Here is a 15477-nt window from a genome sequence, read left to right as displayed (position 1 = left end):
GTGCTGCTACTCACCCATAAGGGTCTCAAGGCGCTGGAAGGGGAGGAGGTTCTGCAATTCAGTCAAAGAGCCAGGTCTTGTGGTCCTTCCTGAATTGAGGAAGTGATGGTGATTGGCTGAAGTGCAAAGGTATGGGGTTCCAGGTCTTCGCAGCGAGGTAGGAGAAGGATCTTCCTCCAGCAGATGTCCTGCAGATCAGTGGGATAGTGGCCAGGGCCAGATGGGCGGAGCAGAGGTATCTGGTCGGTATATAGAAGGAGAGGCAGAGGTTTAGGTTTTCAGGTCCGGTGTTGTGTAGGGCTTTGTAGGCGTGCTTGAGGAGCTTGAGGGTGATTCTTTTGTTGATCGGGAGCCAGGGGAGATCTCTCAGGTGACCGGAGATGTGGTTTCAATCAGGGATGCCTAGGATTAAGTCTGGCAGAGGCATTCAGGATGTGCTGCAATTTCTTTTGGAGTTTTTAGATTGTGCTGGCGTTGAGTGTGTTGCAGTAGTCGAGATTGCTGCTGATGAGGGCCTAGGTGACAGTTCTACTGGACTCGGGGGGGATCCATTTGAAGATCTTTCAGAGTAGGCAGAGCGTGAGGAAGCAGGAGGATGATACAGCATTAATTTGGCGATTTATAGAGAGAGAGGAGTCGAGGATGATGTAGAGGTTGCATGCGTGGTCAGTGGGTGTTGGGGAGTTCTGAGTGCTGCTGGCCACATGGAGTTGTCTCGCACAGAGGGAGTAGAGCCCAGGATGAGGGATTGGGTTTTGTTGGAGTTGATTTTTAGACAGCTCTCCTTCATCTAGGCAGCTACTGCCTTCATCCCATCGTGGACGTTTCTCTTAGTGGCTGTATGTTTTTTTGGTGAGGGGAAGGATCAGCTGTGTGTCATTGGTATAGGAGACAATGTTAATTCCGTGGTTTCTGCCGATGGCTGTGAGCAGGACCATGTAGATGATGAAGAGAGTGGGGCTTAGAGAAGAGCCCTGGGGAACTCCGCAGTTGATAACTGTAGGACTTGAGGAGAATGGTCGGACTGTCTCTCTGGGTTCGTCCGGTGAGGAAGGAGTGTATACACTCTAGCTCTGTGCCACAGATGCTGGTGTTGTGGAGCGTTTTGCAGAGGGTGTGGTGGTAGATGGTGTCGAAGGCGGCAGAGGATGAGGATGAGGGCTGAGAACAGCGCAGATGTTGTGGTGAGGAGTGCAGTCTCTGTGCTGTGGTTGGTCCTGTAGCCAGATTGGGAGGGGTCCAGGGTGTAGTTTGTTTAGATGAATTCTGTGAGTTGTACATTGATGGACTTCTCAATGACTTTGGCTGGGAAGGGGAGCAGAGACAGGAGTCTGTAGTTCTTGTGGTCCGTTGGGTCAGCAGAAGGTTTCTTCAGCTGGGGGTTGATCTCTGTGTTTCCAGTCTTCAGGGAAGGAGGTGGATTCGATGGAGCAGTTGATGGTGCGGTAGAATTCGGGGGCAATGACGGCACCTGCTCGGATGAAAATGTGGTGGGGCAAGGATCTGAAGGGGCCCCATAAAGGATGGTTTTCATGATCCTTAGGGTGTCATCAGCGGTAAAGGTAATCCAGTTGAGCAGAGTCAGCTGGGATCTGGAGCCTTTGGGTGCAGTGGTTGTGGTTGTGGTGGGTGGGTCTTGGATTGTGAAGCTGTCGTAGATGCCTAAAATCAAAGGGGTGGAAAAAGGTGGCAAGGTCATCACAGAGATCTTGGAGGAGAGGGGAATCTGTGGTGCCAGTGCAGGATTTGGAAAATTATTTGATCACACTCACAGTGAAGAGTTCTTAGCTCTTATGTGCGTTGTCGTTGATGCTTCCGGTATGGCAGTTTTCTTGCTGCTTCCGATGGAGGTGGTAGTATGCGGTGACTGCTGTCTTGAGGGCTGCGTGGGCCGCCGAGGTGTTGCTGCTCCTCCATCTCCTTTCGTGCTGTCTGCAAGTGCGCCTGGACTCTTAGACGGTGGGGAAAACCAGCTTGCTTTCCCAGAGTGCTGCTTGCTGGAGATATTCCTAGGGGGGGGGGGGCAGTATGTCATCAAAGCTGGAGATCCGTTAGTGGAGGTTGCGTACTGAGGCCTGCGTGTCTGCAGTGGGGCTTTGCTGAAGGAGGTGGCGAGTAGGTCTTCAAAGATCTTGTTCCAGCTTCTGCACAGGTCTCAGTGGTCTTCCGTGGGTTTGATGAAGGAGAAATGGACACAGTGGTGGTCTGTCCAATGAAGTTCGGAGGTGTGGCTGACGGAGATGTTGTTGCCTATGGAGAAGATGGGGTTGAGCGTGTGTACTGCTGTGTGGGTTGGGGAAGAGACCAGTTGTTTCAGTCTGATGGTAGCAAGGATTTCTAGTAGGGATGATGTGTTGTGGTCGTCGAGGTGTCCAAGGGGAAATTGAGGTCACCAAGGAGGATGTAGTCCGTTGAGGGGAGAGCGATGATGTCGGCTATGCCTTCGCTGAAGGGAGGGATGGGCTCCGAGAGGTCCGTAGATGAGGGTGCCGTGGAGGGTGGAGTTCAGGTTGTCTGGATCTGGAAGTGGAGATGTTCCATGTTGGGTGGGTGGTCATTAACCCTGGACGTAGTGGGGCTACACGGAGCATCACGTAGTGGAGACAAATCTACGCGCACTCCGCGTAGCCCCACTACGCGCCGCCCGCATCCCTCCCGCCCTCTTTTAAAATCACTTAAAATGTTTAAAAGTAAGGAAAATTACTTACCTGAGCTGCGGCGTCCCGGGGCTCCCTCTTCCTGCTTCATCGGCAACTTCTTCCTCACAAATGCGCATGTGCATTTGTGAGGAGGAAGTCGGCGATAGAGCAGGAGGAGGGAGCCCCAGGATGCCACAGCTCAGGTAAGTCATTTTCCTTACTTTTAAACATTTTAAGTGATTTTAAAATGAGGGCGGGTGGCGGACAACTCTGCTCCGCCGTGGGGTGTGCGTAGCCTGCCTGCTACGCCTACTTCGTGGACCACGAAGTAGGCAGCACTACGCACACTTCGCGAGCGGAGCACTACGCCCACACTTAGTGGTCCTTGGAGTTCGTTGTGAGGTGAAGGATGTTTTTGTGTACAATGGTAATGGCTCCTCCCGGCTGTCTGACATGTTCCATGTGGATGATCTTGTAGCTGTCGGGGATGGCGGTTGAGTTGTCAGGGGCTGAGGTGTGGTACAGCCAGGTTTCCATGAACAAGCATTTGCAATGCAATAGGTCTCGCATTTACGAGACTTTGAGCTAATGGCATTGTAAATGACAATGCCTTTTATTTATGTGTTGATTTTTAAAACATAAATAAAAGGCATTTAACAATGCCAATAGCTTAAAACTCTCGTGAATGCGAGACCTATTGCATTGCAAATGCTTGTTGAAACTTGCGAGTAAATGAAAAACTATCAGGCAACAGTACAGTTTTTTGTTTTTTTTTGTAATTTTGCTCATGCAGTACTTTATACATATATACCGCAATGCTAAAATTCAGGGGCGTGACAGACTCTGTACAGGAAACTGCACTGATAAAGGGTCGGCAAAGAGCTCGTTCCTACTGAGGATTCCACTGGTCCCGAGGAAATTCAGGACGACAGTACCCGACCACGACTATCAGCTGGGCTGCGACCGACGACACAACACCGTCTCATGAAATGCGTTCTCAGGAAGGTGGCAGAGTGGCGGGGGCAGGGAGAGGGCATGCATGAAAGCAGGAGCGGCTGTGAAAAGGAATGCCAGGACCCCTTATCGTTCGATAATATTATAAACTTGTCTTTACGCAGCTGAGAGGTAGAATGAACAGGATTCGATGTCATGACACAGGATTCGATGTCATGACACAGGATGCCGTCCATCCTCTTTCTTTTAAAACACTTGGCAGGAGACGCAGGAGGTAAGTCACAGCTTGCAAGCTAGCAGGGGCGATATCAGTCCCCTCTCTATCCGCTATAGCTGGGGGCTGGAGCCAACACTGGGCCTGAAGGGCTAGGAGGCCGGCGCCCGCCAAAGTTGAGATTAGTTGTTTATTGCAAGACAAAAGACCATAACTAACACTTGAATAAAAGTTGCGTCAGAGCTGAGGGGTGTGTGGTCGATGCTGGCAAGTGAGCAAAGTGCCTAAAGGAGACCGTATTAAGAAAAACAGAAAGCAGCTCCACATACAGGCCGGGTAGGAGACCTGGGAGGGCGAGGGCTGCCCGCGCATGCGCGGTACCTGTAACTTTTGCGTGCCCAGTGGCAGCGCGTGCGGCCAGTGCAGGCAGTGCCTGTCGCCTTCCAGGGTTCCTGTGGTGAAGAGGGAGCCCCGGCGCCAGAGAGGAAGTGCGGAAGCTGAAGTCCCGGGTCCCCGTAGGGGGCCCGGGTGAAGAGCGGCAGATAGCAGTGCGGGCTCCCATGCCTAAGGAGAGAGCCCCGCGTCGTGCTGCCAGAAGTATAGAGGAGCTGGAGTGCTCCGGAAGCGCGCCGCAGCCAACCGCCGTTCAGGAGGATCACCCCCGCAGACCGGGTGAGTGGGGGATTCTCCATTTGTTCAGTGGTTGTGCTGATGAAGGCACAGTGTCAATATTTATTTCCTGAGCGGACCCGCCGTTGCGGGACGCTCCAACGATGGGGCGAGGTTTAAAAAAAGTGAAGGTGAAAGTGCATGCTGGCTTGCGAGGACGAAAGGGGGACAGGAGATGTGCACGCCGTGAGGCTGTAAGCGCGTACACAGGCTCCATTCCGCCAAAAGCCTGTGCGTGCCCATCTCCTGTCCCACTTCCGAGGCAAGTCAGCAACAACAGATCTCGCTGGCAACAGCGCTTTGCGGTGCGTTCGCCAGGCGAGACCTAAAAAGGTGACGTCAGGGGAGATGGAGTTGAGCAGGTCCCAGATCTCCACGAGGTGTCTGTGGAGGGAGCAGGTAGTTGAGTAGGATGCAGCTGAGGTGGTTTGGTCCTGTTCTTGTGGATCACACGGTCGGTGGGTCAGGTGTACGGTGGCAAGAGAAGATGCAGTTATGGCAGGTGAACGGGCCTTGGGTGTCCTTCAGTGACGCGAGGTGGCAGGCGGTGGAACATCTGGTGGAGGGTGCTGGCGGCACATCGGTGGAGGCTGCGGGGACCATGCTCCATGGCGTTGGGTGGTCTGGGCGCAGACGGGCTGGTCTTTGGTACACCTTCGGAGCGCCAGTAGCACGCCCACACAGCAGCCACCATTATGTAGTGTTGTGTAGGCAGGAAGGCTGGTCAGCTGGGAGGTGAGAAACGGCACCGGAAGGGGGTGGGGTCACGGGGAACAAGTAGCAGCAAAGCGCGAGAAGGGGGGACACAGAAAAGGGTAAAGGGAAAGGAAACAAGGCGAACCAGGGCAAAATGAAAAGGACAGCAAAAGGTTACAAATTAAACAAGAAAATAACAACAGAAAAATGAAAGCCAGAAAAGGCTATGCAAAAAGAAACAAGAGAAATGCTCATCACTGGGCCACCAGGGATGAGGCGCAGATGGGAGCCTGCAGGTGGAGGATGGCCTCAAACACAAAACCTAGAGCTCAAGAGGGCAGACCACTACCAGGCGGAGCTGCTCAGCAGGGCGAGCAACGCACGCTGACAAGGTCAGTGAGGTCGCTCCTTCACCATGCAGAGGCTACTATTAAGTAGTGTTGGGGAGGCCTGGTCAGCTGGGAGGCGGGAAACTGAAGGGGGAGGCCGCGGGGAATGAGCAGAGGGGAGGGCAGGAATGGGGGGGACACGGACAGCAAAAGGCTAAAAATAAAACAAGAAAATAAACTGAAAAATTAAAGACAGAAAAAGGCTATGAAAAAGAAACAGCAGAACAAAAACAAGAGACAGGCTCAGCATTGGGCCGCCAGGGATGAGGCGCAGGTGGGGGAGGGCCTCGAATACAGAGCCTAGAGCTCAAGCGGGCAGACCACCATCATGTGGAGGTGTATGGCACGGGGAGCAATGCACGCTGACAAGGTCAGTGAGGGCGTTCACAGATGTACAACAAAAGCTAAATAGCATACTCCTGAATTGAAAGTGAGTAAATGTGAGTATAAACGTCTTGAACTGCGATAGCATCACTTTAAATCTGATGCCGATAAAGCAATTTTCAAACTCACCCTTAATGGCTCTTATAACACGCTGTACCAGACCTGTCATTAGCCCTCTGTGTGTGGACAGTACACCCCTGTGCCCCTTTTTATTTTGTTCTAACCATAAAAGAAAAAAATGCAATTTATTTTTAATTTGTCTCGACCTACTCCTGACTGTCTTCTGTTAGAGGTGGAAAAACATCATCCAACATCAGGTTTATCCCTAGCATCTTTTAAAACCAGGACGATACTCATAGTGTAGAAGGCTATGCATCATATCGGTTCAGTCTCCCTAAGACCTCTGTCCCCATCATTCTTTTCTTCTAACTCGACTATACTTAGCTCTCACTTAACTGATCTTTTTGATATGTCTCTTGACATATTAATTATCCAAATATTTCAAAGTATCAATATGCATGTGTTGTTCTGCTGAAAAAAGGGGAGGCTTTTTGGCCCTATTTCTTTACATCAATTTCTAGCCAAAACCTTTGAAAAAATAATTAATTTACAATCATTATACTATCCGGAATAGAATAATCTTTCGGACACCTCTCAATCAGGTTTTAGGGCCACTTATGATACAGAAACAACTGTTAATATCAGGTTAACCTTGCATACAGGCATCTCTCCTGTCCTCAGCCTTCTTGATCTCTCAGCAGCTTGTGACACTATATCACATGTCATTTTGATTAAATGGCTGTGCTAGAATGGCCTATGTTCAAAGGCATTCGATTTGTTTCAGTCATTCTTGGGAGGAAAATCCCAGTATATTCACTATCCAAATCTGTTCAAATCCGAACCAGTCTCAGCTACTTGTGGCATTCCCCAGGACTTGTCGCTTAGTCTGACTTTATTTAACAACTACATGGCCCCACTGATGGTCATTGTAAGAGCCAAGAACATCGACACTGTATCATACACGAATAAAACTCAATTATATCAACTGCAGACAATTTGGAAGCAACAAGATGCAACCTTGTGGACTGCATGTGTACTGTACAAGATGATGTGGGTTGAAGCAATAAGTGCACAGGCAGGCTAATCCAAACCAAATCAATATGATACTAAATATTCATCAGTTACGCTCTACTTCTAGTGGCCCATCGTCAACCAGCCACTAATCTATGAACATGCGTTACTATTTTCTCATACCAAAACCCACCTGTCTGAAGTGATGTTTATCCAGGCAGGGAGAAATTGGTGGAGTCTTCCCCCGACTGGAGTGAAATGGTCGGGGGGAAGTGGAGGGAAGTCATGGGGTAGGTGTGGAGGCAGAGCGGGAGTTGTTGTTTTTGCCTCTGCCTTTGCTATTATTCCCCCTGTAACCACCCCTTTGGTAACCTCTAGTAAAGGTGGATTGTGCGGGAGCTTTGTAAGAGGTGGAGGGGCTATCAGAGGAGTAGCCTCGATGGGTGCTTCTAAAGGATGAGCGACGAAAGGACCATCTGGGAGCTTGCGATTGCGATTGCAAGGCTCCCATAGATTTGGCCGTGTCTGTATCCCCCTTCATTTTCGAGGGATACGTCTACATTGGGGCCAAATAGGTGTTGCTCATCAAAAGGCTGATTGAGTATAGAACTCTGTACTTTGGGTTTAAAACCTGATATACGTAACCAGGCATGCCTGCGCAAAAGGACACCGGTGTTTATTGCCCTTGAGGCGGTATCTGCTACATCTAGGGGACACCGGATGGAGGTGTTAGTTTTACCCTCTTGGATGAGTTCACTGGCCCTGTTTTTATATTTGTCAGGGAGGTGCTGCATTATGGACTCAAGCTCGTCATAATGTGCCCTGTCATACCTGGCTAGGAGCGCTTGGGTGTTAGAAATGTGCCAAATATTTTCTGCCTGTGACGCTGTGTGTTTGCCAGAGGCATCTAGGAGTTTTGGTGCGTCACCTGACGTTTGGGAATTTGCTCTTTTCCTGGCATTAGAGACTACTAGGGAGTCTAGTGGTGCGGGGCCCTTAATGTATACTGGGTCAGTAGGGGCAGCTTTATATTTCTTTTCTATTCTTGGGTTGATGACCCGAGCCCCGACGGGGTCTTTAAAGATCTCTGGTGCATGCTTAATGACCCCTATAAGCATGGGCAGTGTTGAGGTGGACCTTTGTGTGGTATCAAAGGTATCCATAAGAAAATCCTCCTCTACTGGGTCTGTATGCAGGGCCGCCCCGTGGTATTTGGCAGCTCTGTGAAGGAGCTGGTTGAATCAGATATATGGGGGGGGGGGGGGGGGGGAGTGGGGCAGCTGGGTGTTGATCGTCCGCTCCTCCCCCTGCATCATCTGAGGTGTTATCATCATCATCATCATCTATTGGGGTAGGTGAAGGTGTGGGAGAGTGGTGTGGTGGGGGAGGAGGAGGAGGAAGAGGAGAAGGAATCCTTAATGGAGAGGTAGCAGAGTCTCTTCTTTGGTGGTGCTGCAGGCGCAGGCATTTTTAGTGGTCTGTTCTTGATGCTGAGCATTAAATGTAGTAGGGTCCTTCATTAAAGTCTTTTGGGTAGGATCTGAATGAAACAGTTAATCTGTGGGAGACAGACCCTTCGGAGTCGAGGGCTTCGGTGCCGTAAGTTTTTTGGGCGTCGACTCGGTAGCGGTTCTAGGCTTGGAAGCGTGTACTTTTGAAGTGTCTTTGTCAGTTGGAACCAGTTGCTGTTTTTTCGGTTCCGAGGTCTTTGGCTTGGAAGAATCGGGGCCTTTCGGTGGGTGTTTTTTTAGTCGGTTCCGAGGGTGTTGTCGGTGCCGAGGAACTGGTGCTAGCCTTCGAAGCAGAGTGCTTCGATGAGGGAGCAGCGATCCGCGTGGATGAGGTGGAGGACGCCTTTTTCTTCGGTGCCGGATGTTGCTTTTCGGTACCGAGGGTAGGCTGACCCGAGTCGCCTAAAGGCTTAATAGGCTTCTTTACCGGGCCCGAAGGCAGGGCATGGGAAGCAGTGTCTCGGCGTGCACCTGGGCCCGAAAGTGGAGGTGGTGCTGAAGCCTTTTTTGACAGTGTCGAGGGGGGGGGGGGGGGGGGGGGATTGGGGTCAACGTCTGTACTCACGGCCCTTTGAGCTGGAGTGATGTCTTCGACGTTGGAATCATCTGCTTCGGAGGCGCTGATGATGGGTTCTTCGACTCGCCCCTGCTCTGGAACATAGTCGCCCTCTTGAAAGATGTCGTCGGGGCTTGAACATGACGAGCCGCCATTGTTCTTCGAGCTCGTCGGTCCCGGATGGTCTTTTTGGAGCAGAAGGAGGCACAAGCTAGACAGTCTCTGGCCTCGTGCTCCGGTGAGAGGCAGAGGTTGCACACCTCATGTAGGTCGGTGTGGGGAAACTTCGACCCACATCGAGGACTCTTTTTAAATGGCGTCCTTTCCATGAGCCAGAGATGAGTCCTGGGTAGGCCTGAAGGCCTTTGTCGATGACCGGAATCGAAGACTTCGAAGTTGAAGGGTCGCGTGTGGCTGGAAAACGCGATCAAAACAATACCGTCGAGAAGAGAAGGATTGCGCGCCGAAAGAGAAAACCGTTAACGGTTCCGAACTGGAACGCAAGAACACATCCGAGCCCGATGGCGGAAAAAAACAATCTGAGGATGGAGCTCATGCGCACTATGATCCAAAGGAGGAGTCACATACCTCGTGACTTCCAAAGACTTTCCAAGACAAAAACAAGTGAAAACATCTGGGCCCCAACACCAGATGGCGATCTATGCACAGTGTGTAATCTGCAGCTCATATGCCTCGAACATATATTTTCCTTCTGGGCAGGAGCATATACGGGCTCCCCCGTGAACCCCAATGTGCTGTGTGTTGTGGGTGCCCCGGGAAAAGACTGAGAGGAAGGCTGCGCACCCTCCCTTATAAAATATTTTTTTTAAAACAAGGACCCGCTGATGGGATCTTAGGGACCCGTAAATGTTCAGGGAGTGGAGACACATGCCCTCCCTCACCTTAAAAAGAAATCACGGCCCCGGGAGATGGGTTTCCTGGGCCTGTAAAGGCTCGGGCAGGAGTGGCATGCCCCCTCCCCTAACTAAATGAGTACAGCCCAGGGGATGGGGTCTCTGGGGCCTGTAAAGGCCTAGGGGATTAGGCTGCATGCTTCCCAGCCTAATAATTATATACAAGCATTGGCAATTACAATAGGCTTTGACTAGGAGGTTAATAATACGTTTATTTTCGTAAGTTTTAGCTTGGTGAGCAGTTGTGCAATGTAAACTAAAGAAACTCCATAAAAGTATTAGGACTTGTTTATTGAGAAAGGAAATATATTGTGCAATAACTGTGGTAATATAAAGCACTTCTGTACCTTTGGGTGATGTTGCAGCTATTTAAAACTGACCCTAAAATAAAATTGTGAAAAGTAGGTTAAAATGTGGAGGCGATTAGTTACCTGTGTGCTTGTATGAAGTAACTGGTTGCAATATAAAGCGCTTCTGTTCCTTCAGGTGACGTTGGTGCTATAGAAAAGCGCCCCAAAAAGTAATTAACTAAAAAGCATGTTACCTAGCAGTGCTGTAACATACGACTTAATTTTTAAATATTGTTTTCTCAATGACTAAGGAATCGCAAAGGTTACTGGTTTTGTTGTACGTTGCACTACAGTATGATACTTTATATGCTTAGTACTGATTGCTTTTCCAATTGTATGTACTATTAATATCTTTTTTGGGCCAGGAATGGTAGGTGTTCTGCTTGATTTAGAATGCTGAATGTGACCCAGTGTATGTGAACGATAAATGCAATTAATGTTCCGGTTAATGTTTTCTTGAACTAAATGACGATATAATAAAAAAAATGTAAACAAAAAAGATGTGTCAGTCTCATATGTCGTAGCTGTCTACATGTGTCAGTATGTGTATGTATGCATGTATATGACATGGTCAATTCTGGGCGCATTATAGCTCTTTCATAAAAAAAAAATTAAGATATATTGTACAGCAGCGAGTGCCACTGTGCAACATGTTTTTACAAGCACACGAAAGAAGCTACTTGAGCAGCAGCAGACGGCACCCGCACCTCGATAAAAATGACCTTTGTCGGGTAAATATGTTTACATTCATGTATGAATTTCCCATTTAAAATACAGTCAAAATATTGGAACGAAATTGACATTAGTGGCTGGTATGAGAGCTGCTCCATTCTGAATAACAACCAGTGGCTTTAGAAAACAAATGCTGCAGGGCACAAGGGAGTTACGGATCGCAGGAACGGGAAACTCGCTTTTACGGACTTCTGCTATCTGTCCAGTATGAATGAAAGTGAGCTACAAACCCTGGACAGGATTCGACTTGAACTGCAATGACCAAGCTCTTGCTGATTCATCCACATTTGAAGCAGACCGGATCCAGTGCCCTACCACCCCTTAAACCCACAGCTCAACCCGAAAAGACAAGAAACTGCTTCGTAATCGTTCAGCAGACCTTAAAGAGAAAGACCGAGCTGTGCGACCAACGCTCACTCACACTAGGATCGTAGTTTACTCTTACATTAGAACAACTGCGAGGGGAAAGAAATGTGCGCAAGACCACGTGATGATGCTACAGTCCGTCCAGAGCTCGAGCCGAAGGTAGCTGGTGCTGAAATATGCTTCTGTAAACTTTGCAGCGCATGGTTAAGAACACTTGTGACAGATACTGTATCTATGGAAGAGGCGGCAGGCTCTGGCAAGGGGGCAGGTCTTGGCTGGGAAAATTACGCATATAAGCATGACTCGGCAGCGCACGTGTTACTAAACCGATAAATGAGCTGTGGACGGATTACTCTGACGTAATGCTCAAACTGATGGAGAAGGCAATCTAAGAGCTGCAGAGTTTGTATTAAGAACAAATATAAACAGTGGAGCAAAAGCTGAGCCTTCATGGTGTGAGCCTGTCTGTATAAGCAGTGGGGGTCAAGGTGCAGGATAGGCTGCTCGTTGAGTGCCCAAAAGGCGTGCTCACACGGTGACATTATAGTAAAAGGCGTCGGACAAATGCATGCTGAAGGCGGAGGACAAACAAAAGAGCAGCCAAAACCTAAAACAAGTTCCGCAAAAGCAGATGAACATGAGTACTTTGGCCATTGATAACAGAAACATAAAAAGAGGAACAACAGGTAATAATATGCTACAAACGATAGAAACGGAGGAAAGGTAAGTGGAAAGCACTTAAATAAATAAAAAGTAAGGGTGGGATGTAAGCCCCTCATAAGATTTATATTAAATATAATAGATATCACAAGCACAGTGCATGCGAAACCTAAAAAGGGCATCCCGTATGGGCACCGGGACACCTAAATAAAATTTAAAAAACATCTCATTTATTATTCATTGCTCCTCAAGGGGCACTTTAATTTTGTTTTGCTTTTGAGCTCGGTGATGTCCCTAAAAGGGACAGGGGCACCACAAACATTTTTTTAATGCTGCATGGGGCTGCAGGGAGTGCTGCAAGCCCCAAGCAAAGTTAAAAACAAACAGCAAGTCTCCTGGGTCATTGAATCCATGACCCCTGGAGAACTTACCATATTTCTCAAAAACACTCCTAGATGGAACGCCCTGTACCTGGGCGCTACCATTTCAGCAGTCAGGAAACTTCAATCCGAACAAAACAGTGCAGCTAGACTGCTAACAGGAATCTCTAATAGGCTGTCAGCTGAACCGGCTCTCTGTTCCCTCCACTGGCTCCCGGTTCAGGAACTAATTAAGTTCAAGGCCTTGTGCCTAGTACATAAAGCAAGGCAGGGACTCAGTCCACCGTCGATTTCCACCATGATTCGACCATATAAAACCAACCGTAAACTTAGATCAGATGATCTGCATTTGGCTGAGATCCCCAGGATCAAGAGGTCCAGAAGTGGTGGCAGACATTTCTCTTACAACGCCTCCAGACTCTGGAATGCCTTGCCTCCTCACCTACACTTAATCTCTGACCACATGGCTTTCCGGAAGCAAATAAAGACTTTGCTCTTTCCTTAGCCCTTCTGGTCTCCTGTGCCGGCTATCAGCGCTGGGATGCTTCCGGGTAGCCATGCGCTCTATAAATGTCTTTCCATTCCATTCCAGCTCTATGGACTTCAGCTGGAGTGCACAGCTCTCTTGTGGCTGTTTTTGACTGCGTTTTCTGGGGTGAAAAATGTTGAAAGAAAGACTTGGAGGCATGTTAGTTTTATGTAAAGCAAAGAAAAAAAAGTCTGTCTTTCTTCCCAAAAACAGCATTAATATAACTATGTTAAAATAAAGACTCAGAGGCATGTTGATCTTTTTCTTTCCATTAAATGTTAAAGATTTTTATAATGATAGCTAATATTAAACATTGCATTGTGTGAATTACTGAAACATACATTTGTTTAAAAATATTGGTGATTTAGGGAGAAAGATGATAGATCTGCTTTGGATATACTGATATGCTCACCTCTTGATAAAGCCAATAGGCCAACATTTATATTTTGGTGTAGTGACTCTGACAATGTAAGTATGTCTGCCTGAGTGCGGACAGGACCTGCAAGACCACCTGCACCTTGGCCAGAAGGCTGTGTGCAGCGTTGGGTTGCTTGCCAGAGAGGGATTGGATGCAAGTAAAAAAAAAAAAACCTAGAAATCCACTGAAAAAAACCCCAAAGGTTAAAGTGAAGATGTGGCAAAATCGTGTGCTGCGAATCTTTGAAAAACTAATAAAAAGTGAAAGAATGATCGCCTGATGACATCTTTTTGGACTATTTACATGCTCCACGCAGTCTTTGTCTCATAGGATTGTCCGCATCAACATATGTCTAGGAATGCATGTGATTTCAGACTGTGTTTAGTACTTGTCTAGTATTATACTCTGATTGTTAAAGATATCAAAGGGTGTGCTGTATTAGCTTTTTTTTCCTGTATAAAGTGAAGATATAGTTAGGTATGATACTATCTTACTTTGGATTAAAAGGTTAAAGAGACGTTAAATGCTGTTTTAAACTAACAAAACCATAGAAATTCAACAGTTATATATTCGTGCCCTAAGGTAACCATAAATCGCACACTCGCAGGCACTGCAAATTACCTCATATATTACATCACTCATGATATGAACTATGATCACTGATAACATCACTGCAACATATGAAATGAGATCAGTGAAGACAAATCAATACCAAACAGTTTCTTATTTTTATAAAGTTCTAGGCTAAATCATTCACAAATCCACAATCTTGCTTGTTTATTATGGAAACCTTCACACACCTCATAGGGTTCAGAACTTTTGTCACGAATAAAAGACTAAATGCCCTGGTATAATACTGTCTAGTAATGTCAGCCAGCCTAACGTCTATTGGGTTAGGACACTACATCATATGAAACATGAACAGAACGCAAAGGGCTAAATAGATGATCGTAGGGGGAGGAGAAAGGCAAAGAATAGGTGCAATAGGTGACATAACACCCTTGATGAAGGTGTATTACAAGTGCATGTCTCCCTCTTCTTCCATGTACCAGGATATCCTGAAAGTTCAGGAACCAATAATAGGTCGTTGTGGTATATGGCGATTTAGTCCTTTGCATGCTTTTCATGTTGTATGTGACGTATAAGTCTGGGGGGAGCTTGCGGAGTTCCGAAAAACTCTGCACTCGCGTTCGTCAAGGTGGCGAGGGGGGAAAATCCACCTCCCGGTGAGATTTTTCCCCATTCGCAATTATCAACATCAAGTTGGCGAGGGCGGAAACTCAACCTCCCGGCGAGATTTCTCAACATGGGCGGTCAGATTTCTCATTGCGAGTGGTCGCGCATGCCCGCGACCACTCGTGTTGAGAAATCGTCCATTCACATTGAGAAAGCTGCAGCTCGAGTAAAAATCTACTCGAGTGGCAGAAAGGAAGCCGCGCCCGCTTGCGCTGTGCATGGTGCCGTTCGAGATGATTGCACATTGCGGACAAGCATCTGGCACTGAAAATCACCATGAACGGTATTCATCTAACGCACTCTGCCTCTTGTGGAGCTCCGCATAGTGCGGCAGATTTTTTTTTACAGTTCTGCCCAGGCTTAGTGATGTATTGTCCTCTGGCTTTTAATGTTGAGAACTGAATCACGTTTACTTCTGTATAGGGTGTAAGTCCATTATCTCCATAAGCCCTTCTTTTATGGTTTTTTAAATCAAACCAGGAACGGCAAAAATAAAGGGATACCAAGGCGATTCTGATGAATTTTTATTGTGAAGTCACTGGCAGAAAATTGTCCTAAGTGCTCCCTGGAATATAGTAGAGCCCATCCTGGTTTTTAGAGACCAGAATGAGACCAGATGATGAAGTATGACACCAATAGGGTGTGTGAAGGTCAAACATAATAAACAATCAAGATTGTGGAGTAGTCAATGGTTTAGCCTAGACCTTTATAAAAATAGGATAATATTTGGTATTGATTTATTGAAGGTGAGAGGATGTATCCTATGATTCTTTGTTATTTTCCCTTAGACAGCATTTGGCTGACTACCT

General features: G+C 47.7%; 1 protein-coding gene across 1 annotated transcript in view; it reads right to left on the bottom strand.

Moving 5' to 3' along the window:
* Positions 1–15477, bottom strand: part of STX12 (syntaxin 12) — a 190040-nt gene that overhangs the window by 28876 nt on the left and 145687 nt on the right. The window lies entirely within an intron of this gene.

The sequence above is a fragment of the Triturus cristatus genome, chromosome 3_2, assembly GCF_964204655.1.
Source record: "Triturus cristatus chromosome 3_2, aTriCri1.1, whole genome shotgun sequence".
Taxonomy (NCBI): Eukaryota; Metazoa; Chordata; class Amphibia; order Caudata; family Salamandridae; genus Triturus; species Triturus cristatus.
The sequence above is the reverse complement of the archived record's forward strand: the minus strand, read 5'-3'. Positions and strand labels throughout refer to the sequence as shown.